The 22014-nt window shown below is 35.1% G+C and overlaps 1 long non-coding RNA gene across 1 annotated transcript in view; it reads right to left on the minus strand.

The window, feature by feature from the left end:
- LOC105487801 (uncharacterized) overlaps positions 1 to 18014 on the minus strand; it is a 40721-nt gene extending 22707 nt beyond the window's left edge. The window contains exons 1-2 of the long non-coding RNA XR_011620640.1: positions 17918 to 18014; positions 2441 to 2503 (exon numbers count right to left, since the gene is read on the minus strand). This is a non-coding gene — a long non-coding RNA (uncharacterized lncRNA). The remainder of the gene's footprint in view (positions 1 to 2440; positions 2504 to 17917) is intronic.
- Between the last annotated feature and the right edge of the window lie 4000 nt (positions 18015 to 22014).

Below are 22014 nucleotides of genomic sequence, written 5' to 3' on the forward strand. Positions count from 1 at the left end.
TTCATTACCTAAGGTAACTTTTGTATTTCTATTATTTAATAAATAAAACAACATCACTTGGGTTTGCAAGGATATGCCTTGTAAATGTCTATTTCTATGCCTCTGGACATAGTTACCTGGGAGCCTCAGCTTCTTACAAGTTGTATGAACAATTTGACCTAGTTACCTGGGAGCCTCAACTTCTTACAAGGTGTATAAACAATTTGTTTAATCTGCCTGTCTCGATTTTCTTCTTGTAAAATGGGGATAATAGCATAATTATAATAATATCACCCTTGGTGTATTGGCAGGAGGATACGATGAGTTAACAAGGTAAAATCTTGAAAAATGCTGGGCTCAGAAACAGTACCATTGAGGCATTTTTGCCTTGCTCCTACTTTTAAATCTCCATTAAAAAAAGAGGTCTCACTTTTATTAACTGAGAAAACACATAATTTAAACTCAATTACTAAACATCTTAAATGCAATATGATAATAGTGGTTCAGTTTCATAATAAAACAATTTAGAAAAATCACATACATTTTGCATACTCTTCAATTAACGAAGCTCTAAATACACTATATATTTAGATATTTAGCATGTACACTGGATTTGTTTTTTGTAGTTGTTCTTTGTGTATTCCTCATAATTACACAAGTAAGAAAGAACTTAAAGTTTTGATTAAGTAAATATTTTAGTAGTATAACAATATTCAACATAAATTTACGGAATGCTGCTCTGTGAGAAGTGCTGTTCTAGCTTCCGTGGATAGATAAGATACTAAAACAGAGAATCAAATCCTGGGTCTCAGAAAGATTGCATTCTGTGAGAGGAAGAAAGAATAAAATAAACCATGAAATATATTAGGTGAATATAAGTTCTAAAGAGAAAAATAAATTAGGGTAGAGGTTTGGTGACGTTTGGTATGAAAAGGTAGGGTCACAGCTTTTCTATATTACTGGTCAAGAAATCCCTTATTTGATTTAACACAAACATATGTAGGGCAGACGATTTTCAGAATATCTGAGAATAAAGTTTTTTTTTGTTTTTGTTTTTGGTTTTTTTTGCATAGAAGAACAAGCAAAAAGTGTGCCTAAAATGTGTTAGGAGATGCCTAACATGTCCTAGAAATGACAGAGGGACAAAAGACTAGAGCAGTATGAGGAAGGAGAAAGCAGAAAGATGTGCTCAGAGGGGTATTGAAACCAGCAGGTCTTGTCAAGTGCTGTATACCTCCTGGGGACAGGTGTTTCTATCCTGTAATGGGAAGTCATGGGCCAATTTTGAGCAGAATGATATGAATGTCCATGTAATATGAAAGTGCAACCTGATATATAAAAAGTAGAATAAAGGGAGAATTTTTATTAATGTCAGTAGCAGTGTAGTTCATTTCAGGCCAAATCTTCTGCTGGGGCTAGACAAACCAAATATTATCTATTTGGAAAAAGTAGAAGAGCTACCAATACAGTAAAAAACTGATGAGTCAAAATCTCAGACCAAGTGAAACACAGAGGAGTGAGCTTAATATTTGAAAATGTGTTTTCTCTGGAAACATTTGTGTTTTCAAAAATCATATCTGAGAGTCTCGGAATTTGAGCAATTTCCCATGGCTGAGAGGGGAAAAACAGGAGTTCAGTACCTTCCAATAGGGAGAAGCCTTGGAAATTACTCCAGATCTAAGAAGAAAAGATACAGAAATGTACACAGTAAATGGATGGAAAAGGGCATTACATGTGAAAGCAACCAAAATAAAAAAGGCCCACTTATTCCAATATCACAGTACTATTGGATAAAAAAAATTATATTTTATAATAATGATACGGTCAATACATCAGAAAAGTTAAAAAACAATTAAATTTTGTGTAATGATAAACTAGTCTTCAAATAAATCAAGAGGGACATATGTAAAGGAATAAATAGACAAATCTATTTGCAGAGTGAGCAATATTAACAAGCTTCTGTTATCATAGCTTGAATGATCAAACAAAAAGCAGAAAATGTTTAAAATAAAACTTTAAAAATGGACCTGCCTAATATTCTTAAGAATATACCCAATAACTGCCAACATATTTTATTTTAAAAAAACACATTAAACATTTAAAAAAATTATGCACATGGGTCATAAAGCATATCTCATCTTCAAAAACATTGAAATCAATAGGCTATGATCTCTGACACCAGAAGATTAAGCAGAAAACCAATAATGAATAGATAATTTGAACATTCTTTGATATATTTTTGGAAGTTATATAATACATTTCTAAATAACCCGTGAGTCAAATTAGTTATAATCATATTGGAGGCTTAGTTATAATTGAAATTAGGAAGTCGTTTCAACTAAAAGATAATGAAAATATAACAGTGGAAAGATATTAAGGCCATGAACAGAAAACCAATTCACCTTCAAATGTGTATATTTAAAGAGAAGAAAGTTGGAAAATCAGTTATGTAAGCACCTACCTCAAGAAGTTATTGGTGTAGAGAGATCTTGTAAGACCTTGTAGTTCACCACAGAAGCTTGTTCTAAGAAATGAGTAAAATAGCAGATTTGGAGAAAGCAAAGCAAGATAGCAGAATAGAAGACTCTGCCTACCATCCCCACCCCAAGGAAATGAATTTAACAACTATTACACAAGGAAACCACCTTTATAAGAACTAAAAATCAGGTGAGCACTCATAGTACCTGGTTTTTAACTTCATATCACTGAAAGAGGCACTGAAGTGGTAGAAAAAAACAGACTTGAATTACCGATGCCACCCACCCCTACCCCCCAAAAGCTACTGCATAGTGCAGAGGGCATCTCTGGGTGCTAGCGGATGGAGAGCACAGCAATTATGAAATCGAACTTAGTGCTACCTGTTATAGCAGAAAGGAAAACTGGACTAAAATCAACTGATGTCCACCAACTGAGGGAGTATTTCAACGAGCCCTAGCCAGAGAAGAATTGACGATGATGTGTCACAAGTTTAGTTCCCACAAGCCTTGCCGTTGAAGGCTAAAGTGCTCTGGGGCCCTAATAAACTTGAAAGGCAATCTAGGCTACAAGGATTGAAAGTTTTACATTACTCCTAGTGCTGAACTGGGCCCAGAGACAGTGGGTGGGAGCGGATGCAACCTACTGGACACCAGCTGGGGAGGTAAGGGAGTGTTGGTGTCACCCCTCCCCTAGCCCCAGGCTGTACTGCTTGCAGCATGAAAAGACACCCCTTTCTTCCCCCTGAGGAGAGAAGAGGGAAGAGTGCAGAGGACTTTGTGTTGCATCTTGTACCCCATATCAGCCACAGCAGGACTGGGCACTGATCAGAGTCATGAGGCCCTCTTTCCAGGCACTAGCTCCTGATGACATTTCTAGACACACCCTGGGCCAGAAGCGAACCTGCTGCTTTGAAGGGAATGGCCCAGTACTGGCAGGATTTATTACTTGCTCACCGAAAAGCCCTTGGGCCCTGAATAAGCAGCAGTGATAGCCAAATACTACATCAAGGGTGTTGGGTTGGGTTTTGAGACTTGCTGGCTTCAGGTAAGTAATCAGCACATTACCAGCTCTGGTGGCTATGGGTCAAAACCCATTCTACTTGAGAAAAGCAGAGGAAAAGTAAAAAGGACTTTATCTGACACCTTAAATACTACCTCAGCCACAGGTTGTTAGAGCACCTAGCAGGCTCTTGGCGTTCCCAATTCCAGAACTTGGCACTTGGATGGTATTTCTGGACCTGCCCCCTAAGCCAGAGGAAAGCACAGTTCCCTGAAAAGTAAGTCCCAGGCCAGGCAGCATCCACAAGTTGGCAGCACTTCCTGTGGATCTGTGATGGCAGTGGCCATGAGTGAGGCTCCTCTGCCTTTGGAAAGAGGAGGCAAGAATGGGAAGAATTGTGACTTGTGGTTTGAGTGCCAGCTCAGGCACAATACAACAGAATACCAGGTAGACTTCTAAAATTTTTTGACTTTAGACCCTGGCTCCTGGACAGCACCTCTGGACCTGCTTAGAGACTGCATTAACTTGTTGCCTAAAGGAAAGGACACAGGCCTGGCTGACATTCCCACCTGCTGATTGTAGAGGCCCAGGGCCTTATGCAAACATAGGCAGCAGCCAGGGAGTGGTTAGAGCAGGCCTTGGGTGAGTCTCAGTGCTGTGCTGTGCTGGCATCCGACTTGACCCAGTATAGTCATCGTGGTGGTGGCCACAAGGGTGCTTATGTCACTACAACCCCAGCTTCAGTGCTCAGAACAGAGAGAGCAAGACTTTTTTTTTTTTTTTTTTTTCATTTGGGAGAAAGTAAGGGAAGATAACAATAATCTCTGGAAATCCAGAGAATCCTCCCAGATCTTCTCCAGGACCATCAAGAAGGTACCTGTACGAGTTTGCAAGAACCACAGTGTTACGGGGCTTGGGGTGCCCTCAAAACAGATACAGCTTAGAACACAATATCCAAGTCCTTTTGAATATCTGGGAAGCCTTTCCGAGAATGATAGATACAAAAAGCCCAGACAGTGAAGACTATAATATCTAACCATTGAATGCACAGACACCAAAGAACATCTACTGGCATCAACAGCATCCAGCAAAATATGACCTCTCCAAACGAGCTAAATAAGCCACCAGAGACTAACCCTGGAGAAATAGAGATATGTAACCTTTCAGAAAGAGAATTCAAAGTAGCTGTGTTGAGGAAACTCAAATAAATTTAAGATAACACAGAGAAAGAGTTCGTGATTCTATCACATAAATTTAACACAGAGATTAAAATAATTAAAAAGAATTAAGCAGAAATTCTGGAGCTTAGAATTGCAATTGGCGTGCAGAAGAACACATAAGGGTCTTTAAATAGCAGAACTGATCAAGCAGAAGAAAGAATTAATGAGCTTGAAGACAAGTTATTTGAAAATACACACTCAGAAAAGGCAAAAGAAAAAAAGAATGATAAACAATGAAGCATGCCTACAGGATATAGAAAATAGCCTCAAAAGGGAAAATCTAAGAGTTATTGGACTTAAAAAGGAGGTAGAGAACAAGATAGGGCCAGAAAGTTTATTAAAAAAAAAAACAGTGAATTTCCCTAACTTATAGAAAGATACCAAATTCAAGACTAAGAAAGTCATAGAACACAAAGCAGATTTAACCCAGAGAAGACCACAGCAAGGCATTTAATTATCGAACAGTCAAAGATCAAGGATAAAGAAAGGATTCTAAAAGCAGCAAGAGAAAAAAAATAAATAACTTACAATGAAACTCAAATATGTGTGGCAGCAGACTTTTTAGTGGAAACCTTACAGGTCAGAAGAGAGTGGCATAACATATTTAAAGTGCTGAAGGAACAAAATTTTTACCCTAGAATAGTGTATCTGATGAAACTATCCTTCAACCATGAAGGAGAAACGAAGACTTTCCAAGTCAAACAAAAGCTGATGTTTCTCATCAACGCTAGACGTGTCCTTTAAGAAATGCTAAAGGTAGTACTTCAATCAGAAAGAACAGAAAGCTAGTGAGTAATAAATAATTGCCTAAAGGTATAAAGCTTACTGGTTATAGTAAGTACACAGACACACACACACAAACACAGAATACCATAACATTGTAACTGTGGTGCATAAACTACTCTTATCCAAAGTAGAAACAATAAACAATGAACCATTAAAAAATAATAACAACATAGTAGAATAAGATAGAAATAGAAACAATCAAAAGTTAAAAAGTGAGGGGATAAAGTTAAGGTGTAGAATTTTTATTAGTTTTCTTTTTGCTTGTTTTTTATGCAAATTGTGTTATCAGCTTAAAATAATGGGTTATAAGATAGTATTTGCAAACCTCAAGGCAATCACAAACCAAAATATACAATAGTTACACAAAGAAATAAAAAGAAAGAAAGTAAATCATATGACCAAAGAAAATCACCTTCACTGAAGGAAGACAGGAAGGATAGATAGAAAGAAGAGAACACCACAAAACAACCAGAAAGTGAATAACAAAAGAGAAGGAGTAAGTTCTTGCTTCTCAACTATAACTTGGAAATAAATGGACTAAACCTTTCTATCAAAAGACATAGAGTGGCTGAATGGATAAAAATTATAAAGGTCCATTGATTTGTTCCCTATAAGAAACACAAATCACCTATAAAGACACAAATAGACTGAAAATAAGAGGATGGAAAAAAATATTCCATGCCAATGGAAACCAATAAGGAGCAGAAGCAGCGGCAGCTATCCTTATATAAGACAAGTAGATATCCAGACAAAAACTATAAGAAGAAACAAAAAGGTTAGTATGTAATGATAAAAGGGTCAATTAATCAAGAGGATATAGCAATTTAAAATATATATGTACCCAAGAGTGGAGCTCCGAGATATATAAAGCAAATATCATTAGAGCTAAAGAGAGATTTGGGCCCCAAAACAATAAAAGCTGGAGATTTCAACACCCCACTTTCAGCATTGGAAGATCTTGCAGGCAGGAAATCAACATAGAAATATTGGACTTAATCTGCAGTATAGACCAAATGGATCTAATAGATATTTACAAAAATTTCATCCAAGAGCTGCAGAATACACATTCTTAATCTCAGCACAAGGATGATTCTGAAATATAAATTATATGTTAAGTCACTAAATACGTCTTAAAACAGTCAAAATTGAAATAATATCAAGCATCTTTTCTGAGCACCATGAAACAGAACTAGAAATTAGTAACAAGAGGAATTTTGGAAACTATCAAAATATAAAAAGAGAAAAATCAAACAATATGCTTCTGAATAACCAGTGGGTCAATGAAGAAACTAAGAAGAAAATTTTGGAAAAATTGAAACAAAAGATAATGGAAACACAACATACCAAAACATATAGGATATACCAAAAATAGTATGAAGAGGAAAAATTTTTTAAGTACCTACATAAAAAAAGAAAAATTTCTAATAAACAACCTGAATACATTTGAAATGAAGAAAACAATACAAAAGATCAACAAAACAAAAAGTTGTGCTTTTTTAAAAGTTAAACAAAATTGATAAACCTTAAACCAGACTAAGAAAAAAGGACAAAAGATCCAAATAAAATCAGAGATGAAAAGGGATACATTACAACTAATATTGCAGAAATTCAAATGACCATTAGTGGTTACTATGAGCAACTATATGCCAATAAATTGTAAAATCTAGAAGAAATGGGCAAATTCCTGACATATACAACCTACAAAATTGAACCAGGAAGACAGCCAAAACCTGAACAGACCAGTAACAAGCAATGAGAGTGAAGCCATAATAAAATGTCTCCTTTTAAAGAAAAGCCCAAGTCCCAGTGCCTTCACTGCTGAATTCTACCAAACAATTAAAAAGCAACTAATATTGATTCTACTCAAACTATTCCAAAAGATAGCGGAAGAAGGAATACCTTCAAATTCATTCTATGAGGCCAGTACTATCCTGGTACCAAAACCAGTCCAAACATATTAAAAAATAACTACAGGCCAATATCTCTGATGAATATCGGGACAAAAATCCTCAACAAAATACCAGCAAACCAAATTCAACAATACATTAAAAAGATAGTGCATCATAACCAAGTGGGATTCATCCATGGGATGCGAGAATGGTTCAACGTATACAACTTTTCAATGTGATACAGGAAATCAACAGAAATAAAAAAGTAATTTTATTTACAATAACAACAAATAAAATTGAATACCTAGGAATTAACTGAAGAAGTGAAAGATCTCTATTATGAAAACTATTAAATGCTGATGAAAAAAATTGAAAAGCCAAAAATTGGAAAGATATTCCAGATCATGCATTGAAAGAATCAATATTGTTAAAATGTCCATACAGCCCAAAGCAATCTACAGATTTGATGCAATCCCTATAAAAATACTAATGATATTCTTCAAAAAAATAGAAAAAACAATTCTAAAATTATTATGGAACCAAAAAGACCCAGAAAAGTCAAAGCTATCCTACACAAAAGGTACAAAACTGGAGGAATCACATTACCTGACTTCAAATTATGCTACAGAGCTACAATAATCAAAAAAGCATGGTACCAGGATAAAAGCAGACACATAGACCAATGAGACAGAAGACAGAACCCAGAAACAAGTCCACACAGCTGCAGTGAAGTGATTTTCCACAAAGGTCCCAAAGACATACATTGGGGAAAAGACAGTCTCTTTAATATCTGTTGCTGGGAAAACTGGATATCCACAAGCAGAAGAATAAAACTAGACCTCTGTCTCTCACCATACACAAAAATCAAATCAAAATAGATTAACGACTTCAGTGTAAGACCTCTGACTATAAAACTACTACAAGAAGACACTGAGGAAAATCTCCAGGACACTGGTCTTTGCAAAATATTTTCTGCATCATACCCCATAAGCACAGGTCACCAAAGCAAAAATGGACAAATGGGATCACATCAAGTTAAAAAGCTTGTGAACAACAAAAATAAAAATCAACAAAGTGAAGAGATAACCCACAGAGTGGGAGAAAATATTACTCAAAAAATTAAAAATCATGCAACCATATGATCCAGTAATTCCATTGCTTGATATATACACAAAAGAGAGGGATATCTACACTCCCATGTTTGTTGTAGCTCTGTCCACAATAGCCGAGATTTAGAAGCAACCTTAGTGTCAATCAACAGATGAATGGATAAAGAAAATGTGGTATCTATACACAATGGAGTACTATTCATTCAGAAAACAGAATGAGATACTGTCATTTGCAAAAAGATAGATGGAACTTGAGATTATTATGTTAAGTGAAATAAGGCAGGCACAGAAAGGCAGATGTCACATATTCTCCCCTATGTGTGGGGTCTACAAGTCAAAACAACTGAACTTATGTACATACAGAGTAGAAGGATTGTTATCAGGGGCTGGGAATGATAGTAGGGTGGGAGCAGCAGGGTGTTGGGGACAGTGAATGGGTACAAAAAAATAGAAAGAACAAATAAGACCTATTATTTGATAACACAAGAGGATAACTATAGTCAATACTAACTTAATTGCACACTATAAAATAATTAAGTGTTTAACTGAATTGTTAGTAATACAAAGGCTAAATAATTGAGGGGATAGATATCCCATTTGTCATGACATTATTATGCATATGCATTGCATGCCTGTATTACACATCTTATGTACTCTATAAATATGTATGTATATACCCATGCAAAGAAACATAAAAATTTTTAAAAGATGATAAATTAATAAAGCAAAAAATAATAAATAGCATAAATTCTGAAACAGAAATAATAGAGAGAATCTTCAAACTGAGATGTGATTGCATGAAAATTAATGAAATAAATCATTCCTGTCAAAACTGAGAGGTGTAGTTGTTGTGCAGGCAAAAGTGATTATAATGATTGGCCATGGAATGTAAACTGGGTGGGCAGGCAGATAAGCGTATTTGTAGAAGTGAACGATTTAACTCTCCCTGACCTTGTAATTGTCTTTCCTTGTAAGTCACTCCAATCAATATACACAGCTTCATGTCCTGCTTCTAAACCAAAGCTAAGAGGATGGTATCTACTCTTTCTTACTAAGTCCAAATGCTTATGTAACAGTAATTATGAGCATCTACTAACATATGGAATTCTTTATCTCCAATTACTTCATCAATGGTTTGCAGTACTTTTGTGTACTCTGACTCTAAGGACTTTAATCAACACATTGATACTTTTCACAATTCCCCTTTTCCTGACTTTCTTCCTCTCTCCATCCCTCTCCTTCCCTTTTATCTATAGTTCCTTCCCTCCCTTCCCATCCTTTTTTCCTTCACTTATTTTTCTATGCATTTTTCCTACCATGCATCTTTAAAATTTTTTTCACAAATATTTATTGAGCACATAATATCTGACAGGAGTCCTGGGGACTTAAAACTAACACAAAGGCATCCCTGTCCTCAAGAAACTTAGAGCCTATTCAGGACAGTGCAAGTAGAAGGAGCAGGAAGGATGATAGTAAACATTTCGCACTGCCTTGCAGCATTCTCTCTATATATATCATTACAATAACTTTGAGACTAAAAGTAAAATCACCTTCAATTTACAAATTTAAATATCTAAAATGTGGAAAGGCAAATAATTGGCCTGTAGTTACATTGAAAATCAGTATTGAAACAACAATTCAGTCCAATCTGCAGACATTATTCTCCACAGACTGCCCAAAATTTTTACAACTAGTAGGTACATTCAGAACAATGGATGATCAATAATGTGTGAGCTTTCATTTCCACTGAATTCCATGTCATTTCTATCATGCCTTTCCACATCCCACAGTGTAGGGAGACACAACAACTTATCTTAGAACATATCCTCCTATCAGAATCTGAAGTTCTGAGAGAGTTGATAGCTCACGCTCAGAAAAGCAAGGTTTAAATCACAGTTTTGTCATTACTAGTTTCAAAGATTTATCCTGTCTCCTTTCTTTCTGGACCTCAGTTTTCTCATTCTAAGAAAGCGAATGTCATTTTTCCAAAGAGCTGTAAATCAATTTTTGCTGTTTTTTCATCTTTGATATTTAAGAGTATAAAATATTACGTGTTTATGAAAATTTGGGCCAATATGCTATGACTTTGGAAATGCATATTGTATAACGTTTGACTGTTTAGCTTTTTCTTCTTCTCTGGGATATGGAGGTCAAAACATCTGAATGGTGGGAAAAGTTGCAGAAATTAAATATGAGACACAAACAGCAGAATTAAGGTGTCTTGGCTGGGCGCGGTGGCTCACACCTGTAATCACAGCACTTCGGGAGGCTGAGGCAGGCAGATCACAAGGTCAGAAGTTCGAGACCAGCCTAGCCAATATGGTGAAACCCCTGCTCTACTAAAAATACAAAAATGGGCCGGGCGTGGTGGCTCAAGCCTGTAATCCCAGCACTTTGGGAGGCCGAGACGGGCGGATCACGAGGTCAGGAGATCGAGACCATCCTGGTTAACACGGTGAAACCCCGTCTCTACTAAAAAATACAAAAAATTAGCCGGGCGCGGTGGTGGGCGCCTGTAGTCCCAGCTACTCGGGAGGCTGAGGCAGGAGAATGGCGTGAACCCGGGAGGCGGAGCTTGCAGTGAGCTGAGATCCGGCCACTGCACTCCAGCCCGGGCGACAGAGCGAGACTCTGTCTCAAAAAAAAAAAAAAAAAAAAAATACAAAAATGAGCTGGGTGTGGTGATATGCACCTGTAGTCCCAGCTACTTGGGAGGCTGAGGCAGAAGAATCGCTTGAACCCGGGAGGCGGAGGTTACAGTGAGCTGAGATCACGCCACTGCACTCCAGCCTGGGTGACAGAGTGAGACTCAGTCCCCCCTCTGCAAAAAAAAAGGAAGAAGAAGAAGGAGGAGGAGGAGGAGGAGAAGGTGTCTTAAGCAATGCTGAAGTAAGTGATTATAGAAATCTAAGAAAAAAGCATATGACAGGCATGCAGCACTGATTTTAAAATAGCTTTGGGAATATAAAACTAAGAAAATAAGGTCCAGTAAACAGTATGATTGGGTGGTTTCGACTATGTTAATAGTTCATATTTCAAGGGTTTTGATAAATACCTGTCAGTTAACTTTGTGTGCATGTGTGTAACAAAGCAAACTTAACATAATTGAGTAGACTAAAACTGCAAACAGTTGTTCAATCTATTATTCTATGGGTTGACAGTTTGGCTTGGTCTTAGCTGGAATGTTCTGTTGATCTTGGCCAGGCTTGGCTTACTCAGGCGTTAGAAGTGTAGTCTGCAGAGACCCCGATCCTCCTTTTTTATGCCATTCCTTCAGGTACCTGGGAGAGTTGGCATCTTGTCAGATTTAGCTTCTTGCTTATGCTATTGCAAAAAGTGATTAAAGGCTTAGCTGTTACTCTCTTTTTGGCTTCTTGTCTTAATCTGCATTTCCACACCTGCCATCTTAGCTTAGTCCTTTTCAGCTCAGCTGAGATCTAGACAGGTATCCCAAGAGCAAGAATGGAAATTCATGTGGCTATTGAGGACCAGGTTTGGAAATCATGCATTGTTGCTGTCCCAGTGCCATCCTCAATTTAAGGAGGAGGAAAAGAGGCCCCCCTTAATGAAGGAACTGCAAGGAATTGTGGACTTTTTAATACATTCTACAGTGTTGCTCTGGATTGTAGTTTTATAGCACAATTCAGGGATCTGTTCTCTGCCCCACCCTCTTTGATATCACTTGCCAGTTGGTTTTGCCATACTTGAGGTATTATTCACCTGCTATGGTTTATGAGTAATCAAGAGTGTGACCACAGTGTAGAATTAAAATTCTGGGATCAACAGAGTAAAGTCATAGAATCCCCGGACAATAAGGAGAAGTAAAGGTGAGGGCTGATATAATGATATGACTGGGAGTGTCTAATTCAAGAGGAATATATTAGTTTCAGGATGATAGTTATAGAAGAGGGAATGACCTTAATCTATATCATCCCAGAGGGAAGAATAACATCAAAGCCTGGAAGCTATAGGAATCAAGATTTAAATGCATCATGGGGAAGACATTTGTAACAATTAAAGCCTTCTGAAAATAGAACAGATTGACTTATAACAAAATATAAGGTGTTTTAAGTTGATTAAGGCATTAGAAGTGTTAAAATGAGAAAACTTTTAAGATATTTTAAGATAAGCTCTTTGGTTTTATGTTCTGTCCCATCATTTTAAAAATCTTTCACATTCATTAAGCTGTCCTTACTCCATCAAAACCTAAATTAAAATACAAATATATTTCTTATTCTTCCTGTCTAATATAAATACATGAATTGTAATTTTTAGGAGTGAGTAGAAAACTAAATTGTTTGCTTCATATATATGTTTCTGACCTAGACATACACTCCCCAGGCTGTGTGTGTGTGTGTGTGCACAAGTGTGTGTGTGTAGAGTTATAACAAATGGCAGGAACCAAAATATGTCATACCCATCCTTGCAATACTGTATGCATTTCATTTTTAAAAAGCAAAGATTCTGCTGTTTATATCAAGCAGGGCATTTACCAAGGTAGACATATTTCATTCAGCACTCGATTTGAAAATAAAATTGAGTATTTTCTGTAGTTTTGAGAATATTTTCACTCATATTTTATTAAATAAAAGTGATATTGGCATGAACTAAACCAGATTTAATTTCTGGTTTTTGAAACTTACAAGATTCTTGTAAATGTAAACACACTATACTTTAGTAACTTCATTAGTAAAGTGGGGATAATAAAGAGTAACACAATCCTAAGAGTTTTGTGTTTTAATTATAATAAAGTATATGAAAAATATTTAGCTATTTGCAGGGTACCATACAAAAGGTAAATAATAAATATGTTATCGTATAATCATCATTATTACTTTAATTAGAAGGCTATCTAATACAATAATGCAAAGTACAGACATTTTGGAATCCATCACTCTGTGAGAAAATCCTAGTTTAGTCACTAAATAGCTAGTTGACTACTGATAATTTCATTAAGCCATCTGTATCTCAGTTTTCTCATCTATCACATGGCAATCATGATATTACCAATTTATTATAGTTGTTTGAGCATTAAATTAAGATGACAGACATATCCAGATGTGATTACCCTGAAAATGTAAGCTATTATCATTTGATTTATAATAATAAAATTTGTTTTTTCTAGCCATCAAGCCAGAGAAGGTCACTTTTCGAAGTAACTACAATAGACTGCATGCATAAGCACTTTTTCTTTCTTTATGAGAAGACAGCTAAATATTCCTATTATTTATAGATTTATTTACTGGTAACAAATTATGCACAAAATAACATATGAGTGATTTGCAAATGAATGAACCAAAAATTGCAATTACCACATAATTATATGCTTTTGTTGATTGGAGCATTTTGATCAATAATGTTTCTGTTAAATATTGGGTACTTAGCCTTCATTCATTTATTTAATCTTTATTTGTCAAAAATGTATATGAGACACTGGGGATATAAAATATAGTATTTCCCCTCTGTTTTCTCATTGAACTTACATTGTGGTAAAATATTCAAATATTAAACAATTTGAAAAATATATTTTAATATTTACAACTAATTTACCTAGTGATGTAGATTCATTAAGTAAACAAAAACCCAATGCTCATATTTAGACTGAAACATAAAATAATATCTAAGATATATTGATTTTTTAATCTCACATTCTCATTGAACCAGTCCCTTAAAGAGCTATCTGACAAAATAGACTCCTCTTCTGCCTTCACAGCATTTGTTTGCTTTTTGTTGAGTGTCCTTCTCTTTTCCTGCAAAATGAATGTTATTGCAAGTATTTATCTGTCTCCTTTTCTCTAGATCGTATTTTCAATAAGGGCAGTGGCCAATGGAATTAGTTTCCTGGAATTATCATCTGTGGTATGGACTACCAGAAAGTCAATAGCTCACTAAATAAAATTATAGAGATGCCATGATTCATCTATGACTTAGGGCTCAAATTCCACAGACAGTGTCTCCTGTTGAAAGAGTAATGTCCACATGAAAAACAAAACTTGAATTGTCTTCACAAAATTAAGTCAAATTCTCTTCAGCTTCAAAAAAAGTGTCATTGGTTATTCAGTGAACCAACTAGCTTACAATCGGCCTGTCATCTGATTATACAAAATACACTGTAGGGGTGAATGGTAGATATGTTTTAAGTTCTTTGAAAATCTCCACACTGCTTTCCACGGTGGCTGAACTAATTTACATTCCCATCAGCAGCGTATAAGTGGTGTTTCCTTTTCCCTGCAATCTCGCCAGCATCTGTTGTTTTCTGACTTTCTAATGGTAGGCATTCTGACTGGTGTGAGATGGTATCTCATTGTGGTTTTGATTTGCATTTCTCTGACGATTAGTGATTAATATTTTTATATATTTGTCATCTGCATGTATATCTTCTTTTAAGAAGTGTCTGTTCATGTTCTTTGCCGTGTTTTAATGGCTTTATTTGTTTTTTGCTTGCTGATTTGTTTAAGTTCCTTATAGATGCTGAGTATTAGATCTTTGTCAGGTGAATAGCTGGTGAATATGTTCGCCTATTCTGAAGGTTGTCTGTTTACTCTGTCAATAGCTTCCTTTGTTGTGCAGAAGCTCTTTCTCACTATTGGGTATACATCCAAAGGAGAATAAATTGTTCTACCAAAAAGACACACGCACTCATATGTTCATTGCAGTGCTATTTACAAGGGTAAAGTCATGGAATCAACCAAGATGCCTATTAACAGTGGAGTGGAGAAAGAAAATGTGGTACATATGGCACTGCAGAATACTAGGCAGCCATAAAAATGAGTCAAATCATGTCCTTTGCAGCAACATGGATATGGCTGGAGGCCATTAGCCTGAGTGAACTAACACAGGAAAAGAAAACTAAATATCACATGTTCTCACTTATACATGGGAGCTAATCATTAAATACATGTGGACACAAATATGAGAACAACATACATTGAGGATTGCTTGAGGGGGAAGAAGGGAGAGGAGAATGGAATGGAAGGCTACCTATCAGGTACTCTGCTCACTACTTAGGTGATGAAATCATTCATACATCAAGCCTCAGTGGTATGCAGTTTACCATTTAACAAATCTGCACATGTACCCTTGAACCTAAAAGAATAAAAAATAAAATAAGATAAAACAGAGTACACTCTTCAGTCAAGCCTGGTGGTGTGCATCTATAGCCCCAGCTACGCAGGAAGCTGAGGTGAGAGGATTGCTCAAGCCCAGGAGTTTGAGGCTGCAGTGAGCCATCATTCCACCACTGTACTCCAGCCTGGGTGAAAAGGGAAGACCCTGATTCAATAATATAATAATATAATATAGTAAAATACATTATTCATTTCTTTTCATGAATTGTGTTGCTGTGTTGGTCTGTTTGTTCCCTAGTTCAAGGACCAGACATTTGGCATGGAGAGTGCTCTCACGCATCTCTGAAGAGCCAAACTATGTTATTTCAAATGCTTTTGAAGCAGTGACAATAAACAACAACAACAACAAAAAGTTCCTTAAGTAACAATTTTTGCAAACCCTAGTGTGGAAATAGCCTGATCTGCATTAATAAAAGTGTTGATTGATTTTTCTTAGAGAAATATTTCATTCATAGTATTTTAAAGCATAGGTATGTACTTCACTCACAGCATGTTGCCTATGAGAGTTTTAAAGACTCTTCCCAAAGGCTGTGACATAAAACCTGAAATCAAAACAACCACCTTGAGATTCTCTAAACATTATCCATCAATTCCACTCTTCAATATAAACTCTATGGTGACTCTTTTTTTTTTTTTTTTTACTTCATTTTTTAACCCTGAACCCTGAGGATAAATCCAATAGTACCAATAGCACCAATATAACCAAATAAAAATACTGCCTGCTCATTTTTCAAGTAAGTTGTGTCCAGTTCTCTGGTTGTGCCAGTTCTGATACTTCTAATGTTTTCTTTTTTGGAGAAGAAGGTACAGCAAAACCATATAGGCCTTGTAAATAGCTTATCACTTGTCATCGACCTAATGATCACGACACTTGAATAAGTTAAGAAAATAAAACAGCATTTTAAATTAATAACTTGCACTAAGGGATTTCACATTTTCACTCAACACATATAAACTGGGGACAATTACTTCATTAATTAGCTGACAAAGGATTCACCATATCAAGTGCCCTGAAAATAATGAACAAAAATTCTCATCTGTAAACTTTTCTATTTCCTTTCTCTTTAGAATTTTTTTTTTACTTGATGCTAATCCTAATACCTTCAAATTGGAATGATCATAAAAGACACCTGTTTAATCCTTGTCTGGTTCTTGAATCTTCTGTATGATATTTTTATCAACTGGCTAAGAAACTACTTCCCAAACGCAGCAATTTTCTACTAATCTGAATTAAAATGTACTTTGCAGGATCAAAATCTCAGTTCCTACAATTTCATGTGGTAGCCATGTTCATTTTCTCATGCTTTAATGTGTTCATGTATTTAAAATATAACTATTGATTATCCAGATATGCAATCATATTGGTGATATGACAGATGGGGTCCCAGGGTCCCTAAAGATTTAAGTCTAGTGAGAGAGAATTGATCAAATAATTCACAAAAGAATAAGAAATCACAACTAGTATAAATGCTATGAAGAAAAGGTTTATTTGTTAGGAGAAGTTTAAAAGCTTGAAGAAAAGTTAATAAAATGAATGGAAAAAAAGTTAACTCAATGCATAGAAGCCACATTTATGGTGTTCCTTTTAGGATGAGGGACAGTAGTATATAGATTCGAAGCACATTTATGGGGTTAAAATATGCATATGGAGGGTCCATTAAGAAGAATCATAGATAACTTCAAGTTTCTAAGGGAATAGAATAGAGGTTGGTGGTATCATGAAATAAATAAAATAAGTAAATAACATTATAAAACACAAATAAAAATAAAACTATTGATCCATGAAATATAAAATGTAGAAAGCACATAAGAAATTAATAAAGACAGAAGTTAATTTTTTGGCAAGATGAAAAACAATAGACCAACCTCTGTAAACATAACCAAGAAAAAGAGAAAAGAATCCACATGTCAGTAGACTTATAAATAAAAAGAAAATCAAAACTATAGTTTAGGAGACATTATAAGAATGATAAGAGAATACTTTTAACAATTTATGGCAATACATTTGATAAATTAGATTGAAATAAAAATATTTATAAGATTATCTAATTTGTTAAATCTGACTCCAAGAGAAATGAAAGTACTGAATAATACTGTTATACTTATTAAATAGACTGAAACCATATTTTAATATATTTTTACAAAGAAAACAACAATTTTAAGTTTTAGAGGATATTGAATTCAAATTTTCAAGACACATATCAATATGATCTTATACTAGATTTCTCAGAGAAAATAAATAAACACTACACCTCATTCTGTGGGAATAAAGTAAACTGTATTACCAATATTTAAAAAGAAAGTGTGATAAATGGTAATTACAGGCTTACCTGAAACATGAATATAGAAGCTAACCTCCCGCAGGGCAAGGTGGCTCACGCCTGTAATCCCGGCACTCTGGGAGACCGAGGCAGGAGGATCACGAGGATCAGGAGATCGAGACCATCCTGGCTTACACCGTGAAACCCGGTTTCTACTAAAAATACAAAAAAAATTAGCCGGGTGCGATGGCGGGCGCCTGTAGTCCCAGCTACTCGGGAGGCTGAGACAGGAGAATGGCGTGAACCCGGGAGGCGGAGCTTGCAGTGAGCCGAGATCGCGCCACTGCACTCCAGAGCGAGACTCCGTCTCAAAAAAAAAAAAAAAGAAAAGAAAAGAAAAGAAAAGAAAAGAAAAAAAGAAAGAAAGAAAGAAAGAAAGAAAGAAAGAAAGAAAGAAAGAAAGAAAGAAAGAAAGAAAGAAAGAAAGAAAGAAAGAAAGAAAGAAAGAAAGAAAGAAAGAAAGAAAGAGAAGCAAATCTCCTGATTAAATTTGGTAAAGCTTCAATAACACAAATTAGAAAACAAACCAATTGGTGAGTTACAGCCATCCTACAGTCAGTTCCTATCTTCATGAATAAATTAAAAGTGTATCTGTTAAGGAGTAAGGAGTGGGAGGAAAATGCAGAGACGGAATGGACTTCTGAAGTAGAGGCATGAAATCCTATTTTAAGGAGCAGCAGTGCAGAGATTAGATCCTTGTGTATTTAGGCATTTCCCAGCCCAATAGCTCTTGATTGGGCCAATGATACAAGCCTTAAAGAACTACGATATTTCTGAAATCTCTGCTGTTGTCTTGGAAGCCGAGGAGTTTGTCATTTCTAAATGATAAAATTATATATGTATATATCACATATTTAAACCTCATTATAAAACGACTGTCATATAGTACCAATGAGTTTGGGTCTATATTTAAATGATGCAGGAAAATTCTTCTGTAATTGTCTGCCAGCTAGCTGTATAGAACTGTTTGTATCATTTTCTTAATCTTACTATATTAGTAAATTGAAGTCTGGAATGTATTTTTAAAAATATCAATAGTTATTAAGATAGGATTCTCTTATATATTCAAAAAGGTTTGAATATTATACTTTAAAGTGTCAATTCCATTAAGAGATTAAAAAAGAAAAATATAATTCCTCTTATAGATACAGAAAATGATTTTTATACAATTTCATATAAAATAATAATTAAGAAAAACAAAACAAAGAAACAAAGACTATTCTTGAACAAGGAACTCTACAATGTCAATTTCATGAAGAAAGGGATTTTCACCTATTCTGTTTATTGATATATCTCAGGCACCAAAAATAGTTCCTCATACATAGAAGACAAATTAACTTTTTATTGAATGAATAAAAGGAAACTTTTTAATTTGAGAAATAGTAACTATACAACTGAAAATATTAATAAACAAGTGGTTAAATGTTATCAACATTCCCATTAAAAATGGTGAATAATTAATACTAAAATATCTTCTATTCAATTTTGCACTGGCAATTTTACAGAGCTAATAGGAAAATAGAGTGCAATGCATGCATAGGAAATGAAAAGAGGTAACTGAAACCTTCATTATTTGTCATTAATGATTTTTCACATGGACTCAGAAACATATAGATACTTTACTATAAATGTATTATAACTGAGGATTTTAGAAAGTTCCTTGAATATAAAATTTTAAAAGTCAGATTTATTTCTGAACATCACATATTTTGAAAAAACATTTGAATCACAGATTATATGACATAATTTACAATAGCAATACTACTATGCTTTATTTGGGAAGAAATTTATCAAATGACATGCCGAGTGTTTTTATAATCAGTAATGAAACTGTAACAAAGGAATTCAAGAGCACCTAAGAAAAGGGAGACATCCCCTGTTTAAAAGTCTTAATATTAAATAATGTCAGTTTTCCCAGTTGTTCATAGAACACTCCAATGGAGCAACAAAACATCTCTGATGAATATCAAAAACAATTGTAATGTCATTTAACAAACTGATATAAATTTTGTAAGAAAAAGTACACAGCTAAGTTAGGTTGGGAAAAGATAAAATTAAAAAAAAGAGAGATGTAATAGCAAGTACAAGTTGCCTCTTGAAGTTAGAGTAAGTAACATAGCATAGTATTGGTAGAAAGACAAACTGATCAATGGAACAGAAAGAGAGCCCAGAAATAGATGCACACATATATAGACATCTGATATAGGACAAGTAGGATGGCATATCAGTAGGAAAGAACAACTATTCAATGAAGAAACTTCTAAACAATAGTTATTCAGCAGGAGGCTGGGGGCAGAAATGGAGTTGGAAGGCTACTAAATGCCTTAAATCAAGTTTTTGTGTCTTTGGATGGTTTCTGGGCTATCTGTTATGCTCCATTGGTCAATTTGTTTATACTCTTGTTGAGAATATTGTTAGGTTTTTATATCAAGTGTTATCCTTTACTCAAGATGCTTAACTTTCTTTCAACACTTTCTTTCTCAGTTTAACCAGTCTGTAATACTGAAAACATACCTTTCACGACAGCATGCCATAGTAGAATACCATCAAATTTTTTGTTTAAATTATTGTGCAGCCTGCAATAAATAATGTAATGAAAGACTAATAATAAGTTAGGGCTCAAGAATTCGGAGGATTATAAATAGGCGTCTGTGAACCCTGCAAAATTGAGCAAAAATTCTCTTTTACACGACTGCATTTTTCTGGGAAGACAAAAAGGGGTTTGATGAATATTTGGCCTAATTACTTGGACACTATTTTGTTTATCTTACATTAGATTATTTTAAAGCAAATACAGGTGCTTCTCAGCTTACAATGGGTTTGTGTCCTAGTAAACTCATCATACATCAAAAATATCATAAATTAGTTTGGGTACAGTGGTTCACACCTGTAATCCTAGCACTTTCAGAGGTTGACTTGAGGACAGGAATTCAAGACTAGCCTGGCCAACATGGTGAAACCTCATCTCTACTAAAAATAAAAATATTTGCCGGGCATGGTGGCACATGCCTGTAATCCCAACTACTCAGGAGGCTGAGGCAGGAGAATTGCTTGAACCTGGGAGATGAAGATTGCAGTGAGCCAAGATCGTGCCACTGCACTCCCAGCCTGGGCAACAGAGTGAGACTCCGTCTCAAATAAATAAATAAATAAATAAATAAATAAATAAATAAATGGAAAGAAAATATCATAAATTAAACTGTAAAGTTAAAAAAAAAAAGTCAAACTACCATTAAGGCCAGATGTGTCTCTATTTTACAGTGGGTGTGTAAGTCAGGAACTGTCTGTACTTGTTTCCCGAGTCTTCCAGATGCTGTTGTATTTCTCTTACAATGAAAACACAACATTTTCACTCGCCACCCCCTCTGTGTGAAATAACATTTCAGAAGGATTATTGACCTTCTTTCCTAACATAGAGAACTACTATGGCAGCCTTTTTTTTTGTTTTGCTTTTACAATGAGAGGGTGAGCAAACCTGTTTCAAGGTTTATTTTTGGCTCTAACATTGGGCTTATTTGCAGTATATTCAGTCTTTATTTCTCATGATATTATTAGCATCTGCCTTAATGAGTGATGCATGTTAAAATCAGTAATATGTGTCATTAAAAGAAGGTGAAATAAATATCTCAGTTGTTCTTCTTTTACCTAATGATTATTTAGGAGGGAATGAGACCAATGGAGCTGATAATGAATATTCTCCTGCAATGACTTTATTGCCATAGATAAAGCTATCGACTCAACACCATGTTTAACCCAGACAAATGGATTTGAACATAGTTATCATAAAAAATTTCTATTTCCGTGTCATTTTCAAAGGTGGAATGGAATTTTTAAACAGTTTCATAGACCTTTCAGATCCTATAAAATGAGAGTAGATACATAATTCAAAGAAGCATGCACTTTTTATTAAAAGTTTGTAAACTCGAAAAATTGCAAAAGATGGTGGTACCTAGATATCAAAATAATTTCATAAACTCAAATTAAATTAACTTCTTCTGAGATCAATGTGCTTTTCTACAGTTAATCTATTCCCATAATGTGCCTAGGAGACAAGCGGCTTATTTTTATCTCTGCTAGTTATTAAAAAATAAACAATGATAAACTTT

The sequence above is a fragment of the Macaca nemestrina genome, chromosome 3 (assembly GCF_043159975.1).
Source record: "Macaca nemestrina isolate mMacNem1 chromosome 3, mMacNem.hap1, whole genome shotgun sequence".
NCBI classification, from domain to species: domain Eukaryota; kingdom Metazoa; phylum Chordata; class Mammalia; order Primates; family Cercopithecidae; genus Macaca; species Macaca nemestrina.